General features: G+C 47.4%; 1 protein-coding gene across 1 annotated transcript in view; it reads left to right on the top strand.

Annotated features, from left to right (window-relative positions):
• ADAMTSL3 (ADAMTS like 3) overlaps positions 1-14,833 on the top strand; it is a 2,298,702-nt gene that overhangs the window by 1,488,921 nt on the left and 794,948 nt on the right. The window lies entirely within an intron of this gene.

The raw sequence follows: 14,833 nt of genomic DNA, 5'->3' as shown, positions 1-14,833 counted from the left end.
TAAACAAGGTATACATGCTCCACTCACCACCAGCGCCGCTCGCACTGCGCAGACACTCATGGTTATTGTACTCTAAGCAAGGGTTGCTCTGTGGCAGGCAGTGCCCTTTAGTTAAATTACAGACGTAGGATCCAGGAGACCTGGGTTAGAATTCCTGCTGCATCACTAGATCATACCATGTGATCTCCCACGGTCTCCCCATGCCTCGGGTGGTGGTGATCCGTAAGCGCCATACCATTATTTTCCGTACTTTGAAGTACCATATATAGTACACAACAATTCAATAACTGAGGGGGGAGCAGTAGCAACATAAAGAATGTGCATCGCTTCTGCACTCGGCCTAGCAGCATTGTAGCGCTGTAAATACCAAGTGGTGCGATTACTCAAAGTTATTTAATCAAACTCAAGGGGGGAGGAGGGGGGTAAGGAATCAGAAAGACATAATTCAACCACATGACTATAGAGGAGTGTCTTCCCTTAGAAGAAGCTGCATTCTCAATAGCTACATCCACTATAAAGGCTTTTGAAAGAGTTCCCTGGTGCCCTCTTCCATTTTACTGTGACCGTTTACATCCTGTCCTCAATGAGCTCTTGCTTATGTACAAGCAGGGTGTAGTAAAGAACCACTACATTTAAGGGTTTCCAAGTTCAACTTTATTCAGTCATAGGTAACAGGTGCTTCCAGCTTGGCGGCAGTAGCTCACTTCAACATTCTAACCCACACTCCAGGATGTGGGGTGGGTCATACCAAGGGGTCGGGTGAAGGAGGGGTGGACTGGGAGATGGGGACGCAGGGAGCAAGATTACAACACACCTCCCTCCCATAGAAAAGTGGAGAGAGGATGAACAGGGAGAAGAGACGCAAGGAAGGCTGGGAAGGGGAAAAATATGAGTAAGGTCCCAAAACACGATACGTATCAATGGGGTAGGGGTCCCTGCCCTCATATGCAAATGCAGGGATATGGTAAGACTATATGAAACATTAATCAGGAAATAGGAAGAGTTAACAGGTTGCAATTCTTATGTTAATCAACTGTAACTGTAAGAGAATCTAAAACGGTTACGAGGTTGCATTTCCAGCGATAAACAACTGTGATAAGTCTGGTGCCTTTAAAAGTTCAGGACAGGAGAGAAGAGGCTATGTGGTTACTTTGTCAAACATTGGGCAACTGAAGCAGTCTGGAACCAACAGGGAATGCCACACATGACAATAGAAGAAGATAGACCATGTGTGAGATATAACATTGCGGGCCTCCCCAAGTTGGTGAAATAAGGCATAACAACCTTTTCCCATTCAGCTCTCCCATGTCCCAGCTACTACTCCGTCTATTTCTCCCTGGGATTCCGAACTAACTGCTGGAATCCCATCTCTTACCAGAAGATTTAGCATGGCTGTACTGTCCTTTTCTCTGGGTGGTAGCTTATGCCAGGACGCACCCCTGAGGTTACCACTGATGACACCAAATACCATTTCCATGTACTTATCAATACCGGGACGGGGCCTCCTTCTGCTCCCCTTTCCTTGGTCATGACTATAATTGCCATTTTTGTCGCATTTAGTTTTAGGCGCCCCCCCGATCATTTGCATGAGCATCTTCAAGCTTGAATGTGTCCTGCTGTTCCCTCTTGGGTTTGCCATACACGAAATACTGCGTGTCTACTGAGACCTTGTACTTCGGCTTCTTCCACATACCTTATGCTGGACACCATTATCATAGGGTGGACCATATTTCCCCAACAAAACCTTTAATGGGAAATCATTTCCATATTCTCACTTTCCAACTTGTCACTATTGTTCGTTTAGAAAGGTTTTCCTTTTTTTTTTTTTCACTCTTGGATTCAATCAAACTATACTCCATTTCTCCTTCCTGTTCACACTTGTCTTCATATTCCTCCATCGCCTTAGACCAGGACTTGTCCAGTGTGGCTCTTTGCCACGTTTCCTTACAATCAAATTGATTACTCATACTTTTTATCTTTTGCCGCTCATTGGCTGTTGTACTTATGCATGCTCCCTTACTATCGATAGCTTCTTTTCTTCCAACTCTACCTTTACTGCCTTCTCTCTCCTGTTTCTTGCGTACTTCTCTTTCATCCACCCAACCTTGGACAGTCTCTCGTTTTCTCTTTAGTTTGTCCTTAGCTATTTCCTTTCAACTCACATCGTTTGTTGCTGCTCCTTTCAAAACTACAGAACCCCTTGTATGCGGCTCACGAGCCTTCTGTGCTTTACTCTTAGTTCTCTGCATGCTTCTGATCCATGCCTGCATACTCATGTTTTCTTTTCTTCTACCTTTACGTGAAACTCTCCATTTCTTTTGATCCTTTTCCCCTTGCATGGTGAGTCCACATTCCGTTGTATGTATAGTACACCAAGTATTGTTTCTCTTGTGCATTGACTCCATAACTTCGTACCCTTTTACACCGATGTCCTTCCCTGTATATGTTTTTAGGGACGTATTAGCCTCTTTAAATTTTTCTACATATTTTTTAGTTGCTTCTCTATTCCCTAAACGCTTGCTTGCCGTACTGTGCCGTGATCCTGAGTCTGAGATCATATCTGTCTTTACTCCACCTTGGAAGATGGTACCCACTGGGTTTATTCTATTAGCATTATCTTCCTCTTTGCTCACTTTTCTTTCCTTGATCTCGTCCTTCCTTTGTTCCTTTTTTAACGAGACTTGTTTTTTGTATTCATCCACCACATTCAAAATGTCCTCATAAAAATCTCTGTCTGACTCTTCCGTCAATATTTTTTCCCTTTCGTGGTACCTTTTCTTTCCTCCAGTTCCAAAACTGTGGAGCCAATTTTCTGCCTTTTTCTCAAGTAGCAGAGATACTTTCTCTTCCTCAAATACTGTTATGTACTTCTCAACATTTTCCTTCCGAACACCCCATTCTGCGGTGATCTTCATATTCTGGCCCCACTCCTTGTCATACGCGCAGCTATAAATTAGAAATTCACGTGAAGATGTAATCACAGCCTGCAAATAGATAAATAGCAGTACGAGTGCACTTTGTAGGATTCGCTTGCGCCCCAAGCTGGTTAAACGAAATGCGCAGTCTGTTGCTACTAAGATTCTTTATTTAAAGGTCACGTCTCCTTCTGCGCTTACAATTACTCTGCGGAGTATCTCTGAAATCACTGAATATGCCTTGCTCCCTTCGTCTGTGGATCTGTGACTCTCATTAATTCACAAACAATAATGGACCGAGATAAGATCTCTCTCAAGAGTGCTGCCCCCACTCTGTGTTAACTCCGTCACAAGGATTCCTTGCACTCTCTGCCCCTCTGAGGGTTTCCTCGATCTGCAACAACTTGCTGCTGCGATGCAGTTTTCTTACACTGAACCCTGGGATTTACCACACTCCTGACATATCCACACAACAGCTCCAAGCGCCGCCTCAGTTCCTAAACTTCCTCACACTGCTTCACCGCGCTGACGCGGTTTCATTTACCACGCTCCCTCCGTTCTTTTGGAATCTCCAAACGTCGCTTCCCAATACTCTGCCTCAGTACTGATATTTCCTTACGCTGCTTCTACGAGCTGTTTCAGTTTAGTTTACTACATAGAACTCTGAGGTTTTTCTTTGCAATCTCCACACGCAGCTTCATATCTCTGCCTCAGTGCCTGTAACCTCAGAGGTTCACCATATTTCTGATCCTCTAAGACGTTTCAAATCCTCTTAAGACACTACTTCAGTGGATTTATTTATTTATTTACCACTTTTTCACTAATAGTGGGAACCCAGGTTCGCTACACCCATTGTTCCTTTGCTTTTTCCTCTTACAACTTCACCAGGCTGCCTCAGTTCAGTTACACTCGTGGCCTCAGAGGTTAAGCTTCTTCCCTGGTCCTCTCAGGCTCTTCAAACAGCCAGGAAACACTGTCTCCGTGAAATTTCGATAATAGGGACCCAGGTTCGCTACACCCCCTGTTCCTCTGCTCTATCCTCACTTTACAACATACAGCCACCGTTCAGTTTAAGGGTTGACTACTCACTATGTTCCGCTCAGATGCGCTTCCTTGCATCTGTGTCAAAGAGAAAAACTCCACCTGGGGCTCACTTCGCTCCCTGCCCCTCTGAGTTTTCCTCACGCAGTTTCAACCCGCTGCTTCGGTACATTTATCTTCACCGACCCCAAGGTCAGACACTCTCTATATACTTCTGCAAACTCCACGCGCAGTTTCCAAGCGCTGGCTCAGTCGCTAGTGACAACAGGGATTAAACCTTTTCTCTGCTCCTTTCGGACGTTTCAACAGCAGAGGTGCTGCCTCAGTGAATTTACGATAGTGTGAACCCCGGTTCACTGCACCTATTGTTCCTCTGCTCTTAAATCATGCAGTTATGACTCACTGCCTAGATCGGTTTCAGCGGTTTCACCATGTTCCCCGCACCACTCCTCACATTTTTTTCACAGGCTCACTATAATTGAGAGTTATCAAAATTGGGTCCCCTTCAGTTAATCTTCCTGACCTTTGTCTAAACAAAACTCCCGAATACTGGTAAACTATTACTCACTCGACTCAGATCATTCGTCGAGTTTGGAGAGTCCCGCTTCACGATGCTGCCACTCTCTCTTACCTCGAGCGCCAGACACGCCGCCTCAGTTCAGTTTCTTGTGCAGAGACAGAAGCGGCTCTTCTCCCCACTCCACTCCTTTCTCCTCACGCAGTGTCATGCGCTCCCCTCATAGACTGGTGAGAATCCCTCATAATCCTTCATGGGTAATGTTTTCCTGCACCCAAAACAATTTCACGGGGACACTATACGTAGCCTGAGTAAGCCTTAACCTTCCTTCCTTTTCATCAATATTCATACAGGAAAATAATGTTGACCGCGAAGTCCCCTTTCTTTTTCCACGGTTGAAGCACTGGAACTTCCCGTCGACAACTCTGCAGTTACTTGGAGCAAGACCCGCTACGTCTTCTCCCTCATGAGTTTCGACTGTCTCTCACGTCCCGCTTGCCAGTCCACACAAACTTTGGAGGGGACTTGAAACACTCACCCTCGGCTTCTTCTCCTGCTGAGATAACCGATCACTGCCACGGGCGGAACAGCTCTCACACCGTCACGCTGTGCTCACTCCGCCGACGCTGCCTGTTGCCGTCTCACTTCACTGAAACCTTCAATTACCGCTGGACTCACACAAAGATGCCAGCTGGAGGATCCACCAACTCCTGTCAAACTTGACACGGAAGAACAAAATTCCTCTGTTTCACACGGCACGAGCTCACCTTCATCGAGACCACACACCTTGCTTCGGATGTGCGTACTTCACGTTTTACAACCTCGATGAGTTCAGCTTTCATCATTACATCCGCTGTTCCCGTGACCTTCCTTCTTTCACTGGGTAAGCCTTCATTTAAAATGGTAATCTCCGCTCAAGCATCAAGTTTTCCAGGGAGGAAAGCACCCAACTGACCCTGGCTCAGCTCCTCGTCCTCGTCGCCAAGAAATGTAGTAAAGAACCACTACATTTAAGGGTTTCCAAGTTCAACTTTATTCAGTCATAGGTAACAGGTGCTTCCAGCTTGGCGGCAGTAGCTCACTTCAACATTCTAACCCACACTCCAGGATGTGGGGTGGGTCATACCAAGGGGTCGGGTGAAGGAGGGGTGGACTGGGAGATGGGGACGCAGGGAGCAAGATTACAACACAGGGGTTAAATAGATTTCTGCAAACGTCAATTGAAGAAACATGGCTGTGGCACTAGAGTATGAAAGACACAAAAGCAATGTTGAAATCAAAATACATGATTTCACCAAATAAAAGGAAACTCATTTCCATGCTAGGTTAGGCACCAGCCAACCAGGTTACACCTTCGGTGTAAAACATCCACATGTAGAAAATGAGAGTATAAATAACTTCCAAAGAACTGGCTGGAGAACACAACGGTGCACAGATACAAAAGGTCTACAACATTCTTTAACTCACTTTTAACAACTTTTCTTAAAAGGGACACTAAATGTATAAAACACGAAGGGGGGACACCTGTTCAGCAGACTACAGTGCACAGCCAGATCTAAAAATGTTTCCAGGGGCCCATCCTCCTCAAAGGGTAGCCCTCAGAACTGTTTTCGCCCTCCTATGTTTCACTTATATGATGTTGTTGAAATCCAAGCCCCTTCCCATGGATGTAGTTCGCTACATAACCTATAAATATATATAAATAAACACACACACCTATATATATGTATATATATATAAATAAACAAATACATATACATACATTTACATATACATATACACACATACACACACACCTCCGACAGCCAAAAACAAACGATTCCACTCCAATGAGACAGACTCCAAACGTTTCAGAAAATTGGATTATTTGTGAAACCGGTCCAGGATGTTACCTCACATTCATACACATCTGCTATGATCATACACAAAGAAGATCCCTTAGCGGCAGGGAAGAATTGAAGTGTGTGTGGGGGAGGAGGGGAGGTTAAGGTAACTTACCTGCACTATATTCAGTACCATCCCGGCAGACACAGTGCCGAACCCGGCCAGCAGGAAAGGAAAGAGCACTTGCAGGCCAATGGAGAAGGAAGTCTCCTTCAGAGGTTCACTGGGGCTAGGGTCCTGGTCCGTGCTGAGGTCATCGCTCTCCGTGCTCTGGCTGCCGTTTTGCAGCAGGGCGTCTTCTTTGCACGTGCCCTAGGCGTTGGCGCGCGAGTCGATCACCGCCAGCCCGACACTGTCCCTTGGCCCCAGGAAGGCAGCCTCCACTCGCTCCAGTTCCAGGTTGCCATTGTAGTCCTCATGGTGGGCTGCGCCATTGGCCAGAGACATCTCCTTCTGCTCCGTGGAGGACATGGCAGACACCACCACTTTGTCGCTTTCCAGCTAATTTGGCATGCGGTGATCACCTGTGCGGAACGCTGCCTGAGGGTGGCACGAGGGGTGCCGGCTGCCCAGACAAGCCAGCTCCAAGAGAACCCGGCCCTCACCCGCAACACCCAAGACTGCTCGTGCGGCGAGAATCCCCATCAAGTACACAATCTCACAGCCAGGAAAACCACATAAAACAAATAGCAAATGCTTAAATTACGATGTCCGAGGAGCGCACAGGACCAGCTCACAGGTTCCCTCAGGACAGATCTTCAAGAGCTGGAAGAAACGGAAAGTTGCCACTCCTGGCTGGGTCACAACAAACGCAGTATGAGGGTATCGCGTCTCTGTTGCAACATGCGCAGACTACCCACTCCACAGCCTGAGGACCGCCATGGTTCAGATTCTCTCAGACGACCCAAAACGTGATTTACTGCCTCCGAAGATTTGGGTACAGGTAGCAGCTTGCAGTCGAGCACGGTGGTATTAATTCGATGTTGTCAGATAGTTAAATTGCAGTTCATTACAATGTTGTCCTCTCCACGGGAGCGCGAGGGCGACATTCGTTTAATAAACCTCAAACAAATATCGAGGGCTGGAGGCACACCGTTCACCCAAGATGCACCACGGACGTCAGATATTCCCTAGCTGCGTGTCCACGTCATGTATCGTGTGTTTAGACCCGGGGTTCGAATACGAGGCCCGGCCGCGTACACAGTCTTGCAGTGGAGGGTCCGACCGTGTCTACGTATGGCTCCTTCCAGCCTGCGGACTGACAGACAGACACTGCCCGTCGTCAGTAGGGCACAGGAGTGACGCCGTCCCCGCTCTGAAAGGAGAGCTCACCTCTCAACACGTGGCATGGCGGGGGTCGTATTTAAAAAAAAAAGAAAGCCCTCGGTTGGGTATCAGGCCCGGCCAGCGCTGGCATAGCCCGGACTCGAGGTGGCGGCGTGGGAGGGGGCAGCTGGCAGCGACCGACTCCAGCAACCAACTGCAAACACGTTACCTACGAGACAGAAAGAACAAAAGTTCGCTTTCATTGCGAGAACAACACTTTCTCAGAGTTTGGTACAGTGTACGCAACGAGCAAGACACTAAAAGGGCAGGAGTGTGACGCTGTGAGCGTGCACGTTTGCGTTCCCTGCGGCTCATGCCAGTGGCGGCACCTGCAGTGGAAGCGCGTTCACAGACCGGTGTCTGCTCGTGCTGCTGCTGCGTCTGTACCACTTGGGAAGGGAAGGCAATGACAATAAGGCTCGCCTGGCGGCAGCTCTTCGCGCTGCAACACCAGGTGAGCCCTAAAAAGGAGACCTCACCGCTGAGCCGTAACTTGGTGTCATCTAGCGGTAATAGGTGTGCTAGCTGTTTCATCATTAATAAATCGGCCCACTTTGCTTGTGTAAAGAAATTTTGAAACAAAAGCAAAGGCCTCCGAAAGCCCGGGGCTTGGGGAAATGCCCCCTCTGCACCCCTCTCGCATTCTGACAGACCTGGATGCTCACCTACAGTCTGAAAACAGATCGTACTACACTCAAAAAGCACACTATATTGTATTTAAGGCATGATGCACGGTGTTCAAGGCATTGCATTTGAGCTGCCAGAGCTTTGTAAAAGCCCGAATTGTAAAATATCGTCCAACTAAAGAACTGCGATCAAGTCACCTACATTACTTTGTCACCCTCCACCTATAAAAAATTTAGGATTGGAGGCCGTAGGTTCTCTGTCGCGCCTCCACGTACCTGGAACACACTCCCCCTGGAAATTAGGCAGTCATCTGCCTACACCAAATTTAGGCAACTCCTGAAAACATTGTTTACACAGGCTTATGAATAGGAGGGTTTTACGACTTCTCTTTACCTAGCGCCAAGAGACCTACCCAGTGATCGTACGCTCTGAAAATAGACAATAACATAACATAAGTTGCAAGTCATCTCATATGAAAGTGGCTTCTTCCTAAACTATGAATACTGAAATACTGAAACCACTGTGAACATGCTGAACATACCAGGATGTATTTCAGAATGTTTATTTCATGGTGCAGATGCTGTAGGAGGGAGCTCTTTACTTCCTACCTGACTAATGAACGCAATTTCCACAGATGACAGGAGCTTTGTCGGAAGTAAGGAAAGTAGAACATGTCCAGTGCTTAATTTGGGCTGATGGATGCAGGTGATGGGCACCAACGCACATTTTAGGGTTGAGGGTGTTAATTGTTTTCATTAGATTTTGAAGGAGAGCAAGGGAAAGTTACAGAAAATAGAGAAATAAAGTCGAAGAGAAAGATATGAAAACAGTAACAAAGAAGAAATCGGGATGGAAAAAGAACAATGGACAGTGGAAGAATGGGACATAACGTGGAATCAAAACTCACCATGGTGTTTGTCAACCCTGGTATTCAGCAGAGCTTAGAGCCCCTACATTTATGCATTTCTTTACAAATAAGGCACTTATCATGGCTAATCATACACCCTGCTTTAGGTTCAACTATTGGGGTATAGGTTGAATACTTAATGTATCCACGTAAGAGAAGACTTTTTTACCAGAAAAAAAACTTTCTGCATTATATCAACTAGATGTTTTATTTCATGTGTAGCTAATTAGACATAAAATAAAACAGAACATATGTAGACATGAATGCGCAGGTCAGTAAATGGTTTCATAATTCCCATTGTCGTTTTTCTGCCCAGAGCACCATTAAAACTTAGGTTGATCAAATGTAGTCAGATTTACAGTTTGAATGTGGAACACAGAGTAAGGTTTATTTCGTTTGTTGCAGTCCCTCATGTTTCAGTCAGGCCCTTTTTCAGTCCTTCGAGAATAACAAATTATCAAACCATTGGTACGCACGTTCTTGTATGTATTTGTAAAATATAGCCTGGGATTTTTGCAGTGGCGGCCGCTAAGTTTTAGAGGGAGAGGGGCGTGCAGGACACACACAATCATATGCACACATACACATAACACCCAGAGCCAGGCATTCACACACGCGTGCACACACACACACATTCATTCACAACACTCTTTACCAAACATTCATACATACATGTACCAAACATTAATTTAATTTAAAAGAAAACAAAACACACTTACCTGCAGCCAGCTCTGCCTCGGAGGTTCAAGGAGACTTGGAACTGCTGCCTTGCCTCATTGGCTGACCAACGTCATCACAGAGTGGGATGGAGTCAGTGAGACTGCTGACCCCACCCCACTCTGTGATGAAGTGTCACTGTTATGTTATGTTAAATTGTTATGTCACTGGTTGACACTCGAGCCTGGGCGCTTTAGGGCTTAAAACTGAAGCACCTAGGTGTGAGGTTATCAGTGACGCTACCCCTCGCCACTGAGAGGAGGACCTCAGGGACCCTTGCTAAGCTGAGGAGGTCACGCCTACAAGAGCTGTGACTTCCTCAGCCCAGCAAAATTCAGCTCAAGCAACCGGAGCCTGCGTACTTTGCACATGTGTGGCTCCTGGCTGCTTGAACTGAAAGTGAACAGTGTCTGTCAGACTGACCTTTGTGCAGCATGACAGACACTGTTTTTTGAGGGGCAAAAGGTGGATTGGCATGGCCCCTCAGCCCCAATGGACCGGCCTCACATAGATTTTTGGCTGGGGTCTTCAGGGCAGAGACCATGTGCTTCCGAATATGCTTCACAAATTCTAGAGCAATATGGAGACCTGTAAATGATTGGCCAGATGGTTTCTGTAGCGTCTTCCCCAGCTTGGGTACCTACCAATGACTATGCAACACACAGAGCTTAGTACTACACTTCTTTATTCTTTTGTGTGTAACTTCAAACTCAACAATCTAAATCGGCCTTCATTGCATTCAGCTATATCACTTACGTCAGAGCTCTATAAAGTCCATCAGAAGCCAAAAGGGTTCCATCATTGCCACCTCCCAAGACACTACAGTTTGCAGCACCTGTTCCGTTCTAATAATTTTATGTCGACCAATCCCAAAGATATCTCATTGTACCTGAGAACGGCTGTGTTTCTATTATCTTTGTACACCTACTTTCCAAATGTACTGTTTGCTCAGGTCACCAGGGCGGATGATTTTACTTTTTGAGGAATGTTTCAAAGGCCATCAATTATTCATCAATCACCCAATTTCTGTAAATTGCATTTCCATGCTCGGCCCTGTGAATCCTTCCATTCCGTTGGTAATTCCACCCCATCCCCTAATTTATCCTTCATTCCGTCTCTTCCAGTTTCTCTCTACCATGCTCAAACTATTGACCCGTGTGTATGACCCACCCATACAATGTTAGGCTGTTTTCACAGCAAGTATATAACGCCATTAGAGCTTACTGTGACCCTGTTTGATTGAATCCAGTGTAAAATGCAATCACTTTTCATAATATTATCACATGTGTACCTCATTAATGAATTGACCAATATTCTTTTTGAATGGCCCAATTTCCTAAAACATAACTATAGGTTTTGTAATTTCCCATGAGTTACTATAAAACATATGCATTATGTCATCAGTAAGCTGCTTTGATGTGAAACATATCATTTTTCATTGGCTGAAGAAGACTTTGAGGCAGTGCTCTAATGTATTTACATTGTGCTACCAAATTGCAAAATGAATTCCATTTGGTAGAAGTACTTCATGAGAAAGGAAGTGCGCTCATTGATTTTGTTTTCCTTTGTCTAACCCGCTCATTTCCTCCTATCCCAATTACGGGCAATCACCGACATTTGTATCTACTACTGACAAATGCGCAGACTTTGGAAATAGTTTTTATCTAAGACTCAATGACAACTCTTAGGATTTGGTAATGTTTCTCAGTCACATAAGGAAGGTAGTTGTTTGTTGCTGTGTTTTAATCAAAGCTTAAAAGCCACTTAATGACGAATGGGGCACATTACAAAAGGCATTCAGATGTGTATTAGAGAAAGTTTGTGCATCATTTTTGAATGCATAATTTGCACACATGTACTATACCTGTCAATGTTATTACCATTTACTGAACACAGTGTCTTGACACTCTACCTCCTCGTCCCTCCCTCGCTTCCATTTCTTGGTAGTCAAGGCATCCCTGCCTCACCAGACAGCCCTACCACGTGATTTATCACGCGGGGGCTATAAGTAGCCCCCACCCCCCTCAAACCTCCTGTTTAACTTTTACCTGTTGAGGCAGGCGTACCATGCGGTAGCCGTTTGCGGTACTGTGGTCTTCTCTTGATTTCTTCACTTGGATTTCTTCTGTTGGATTCCTTCGTGTGTGGTCTTCTCCCGCGATTTCTTCTGCCTGCTGGGCCTGGCAGTGCCGGCCTGGGCAGCGCTGTGCCTTCCCTTGCCGCGTCTGAGGTTTGTGGTGTTCCCTTGGCAGTGGAGCGGGCAGGTCCGGCTGACGGAGTCACCGGCACTGTGTGGCTGTGGCTGTCTTTCCGGGTTGGAGGCCCGAAAGAGAAGCGGCGGCAGGGGAATTTCGTCTGGCATCCCCGGCTGGCTGTTTCTGCTCATCTTTACAGTAAGGGCCTCGTGTGAGGCCGTTTTTTATCATTTCACTTGCATTTTTTTATTGGATTTCTGTATTTTGCAGTGGGAGGTCCACTTTTCTCTCTTTTTTGATTGGATTTCTGGGGTTCCCTCCTGGTTTTGGTGCCAGTTGGTTGGTCCCTGATGCTTGGCTGCTCCCTATTTAAACTACTTCGGCTGTGCTTCCGGTTTTTGGGTCATTATGTCGAAGCGTGCTTCCAAGCGCAGGCATGTTTTGTCCTCCTCCTCCTCTGACGATAATGAGCCGATCCCGGCTCACCGGACTAGGTCCAAGGGTCCGGGGGATTCTGCGGCGCAGCTGTCTGCTTCTCAGGTCCAGGACATGATTGAGGCGGCGGTGACTCGCGCTCTGGAGGTCAGGATTCCTGCCAAGCGCAAGTCTTCTCGTTCTGTGGTGGGTCCGGTGGACTCTCCCTCTGAGGACTCTTCTTCTTCAGGAGCTGCCAAACCCTCTACCTCTTCAAGGAAGTTTGTGTGCAGGGAGGAGGTTCCTGCGATTCTCCAGCACATTATGGAGAACTTGGGATTTTCCCCCTTTTCTGCGTCTGAGGGGTCGGATGCCATATTTCCTCAGTATGTTAAAACCCCCGTTCTCGCAATGCCATTTCATGGGCGTATCAAGGACTTGAATTCTGGGGAATGGCGCAATCGGGAGCGCTCCTCGGTTCCTCATTTCTTGCAGAAGCTGTACTCCTTGGAGGAGGGGGAGGCTTCTCTTCCTCACTCTGTCAAAGTAGATGCCATGTTGGCCACCCTGATTGGTCGTATGGCGATTAATCCTGAGGATTGTTTTCGGGCTGATGCTACTGATAAAAAGGTGGATGGGGCGCTGAAGAAGGCCTTCTCTGCTGGTAATTTGTCCATCCGTGCTGGCATTTATTCTGCTTATGCGGCTCAGTCGTTGGTGTCTGACTTTGGGAAACTGGCCACAGCTATCCAGGATGAGCCGGACTGCTCTGGCTTGCTGGTCCACATGGAACAACAGGCCAAGCTCTTGGCTGACGTCTCTTCAGATGTACTTCGTTCTTCTGCCATGGCCTCTGATTCCTTAATCCTGGCTCGGGGTAACATGTGGATGCGAGACTGGAAGGCGGATTTTCCGGAGAAGTCCTCTCTCCTTAAGATCCCCTTTGACGGCAAGATGCTTTTTGGTGAGCAGCTGGACAGTATGAGCACGAAAAGTTTTAAGGACCGTAAGCATGCGCTGCCTTACAAGGGCAAGCCGTCTTCTTCTCGCTCCCGCCGCTTCTGGAATTCGGCTCCTTCCTCGGCCTCTTCTTTCCAGTCTTCCCGGCAGTCCTCAAAGGCCTTTTCGGACCGTCGCCGTAAGTTCCAGCCAAAAAAACGCAGCTTCCGTGGCTGGTCCCAGGGGTCCATCGGATGCCTTCAAGCAGAAGTCCTGACAACAACAGTGTGGCAGCCTTGAGACCTGTGGGCAGAAGGCTGTTGTTTTTCCTGGAGACTTGGAGTCTGTTTGTAAAGGATCACTGGGCATTGAGTGTTATCAGGAGAGGTTATCCTATCGACTTTGCCACTATTCTTCCCGGCTGGGGCACCATCCGTACTCCTGTCCCCAAGTCCCCGGCGAAGCGTATGGCTCTTCTGGAAGGGGTTCGGGATCTTCTGGAGAAGAAGGCGATCATCCTAGACCCCTTGCTCAACGGGGTCAGGGTTTTTATTCCATTTTGTTTCTGGTCTAGAAGGTGTCAGGGGGGTTCCGGCCGGTTCTGGACCTCAAGAGGGTGAATGGTTGAGTTCGGACCGTTCATCATTCCTTTGGTGGGGGTGCGGTACTTCATGACTTCTATCGATCTGCAGGATGCCTATCTTCACGTTCCGGTGGCTCGGGGGCATCATCATTATTTACGTTTGCGATCAGCGTCTCTCACTTCCAGTTTGCGGTTTTGCCATTCGGGCCGAAGTCCGCTCCACGGGTCTTCACCAAGCTTCTGGCTCCTTTGGTTGCTTTGGTCCACGCCTAATGGATATTTCTTCATCCTTACTTGGTCAATTGGTTGGTCCATGCTCCTGCGTTCCGGTTAGCTCTCAGTCACACGAAGGTGGTCCTGGCCATTTTGAGGGGGCACAGCTGTCTTATCAATGTGGGGGAATCCTTGCTTGATCCGTCCCAGGATTGTCTCTTCATTGTGGCTCGGTTTCGGACGGATTTGGGGGTGGTCACTCTACCCGAGGCTCGGGTGGACAAGATTCAATCACACATCCTGCCTCTTCTGTCTGGTCTGGTTCAGGTGGCGGGTCGTTGGCTCCAGGTGCAGGGGGACATGGCTGCCATGGTCTTTCTTGTTCCGTGGGCCCGGTTTCATTTGCACACTCTGATGGCTCATGTTCTGGCGCATTGGTCTCTCCATTGCCTTCCCCTCTCTTCTCCGATTCCGATGTCCCCTCTAATCAGGTCAGCTCTGGGTTGGAGGTTGGTTCGGTATCATCTGCTGAAGGGGGTCTCTCTTTCTCCTACG

Source organism: Lissotriton helveticus, chromosome 3_2 (genome assembly GCF_964261635.1).
Source record: "Lissotriton helveticus chromosome 3_2, aLisHel1.1, whole genome shotgun sequence".
Classification (NCBI taxonomy): domain Eukaryota; kingdom Metazoa; phylum Chordata; class Amphibia; order Caudata; family Salamandridae; genus Lissotriton; species Lissotriton helveticus.
This window is presented reverse-complemented; position numbering and strand designations above follow the sequence as displayed.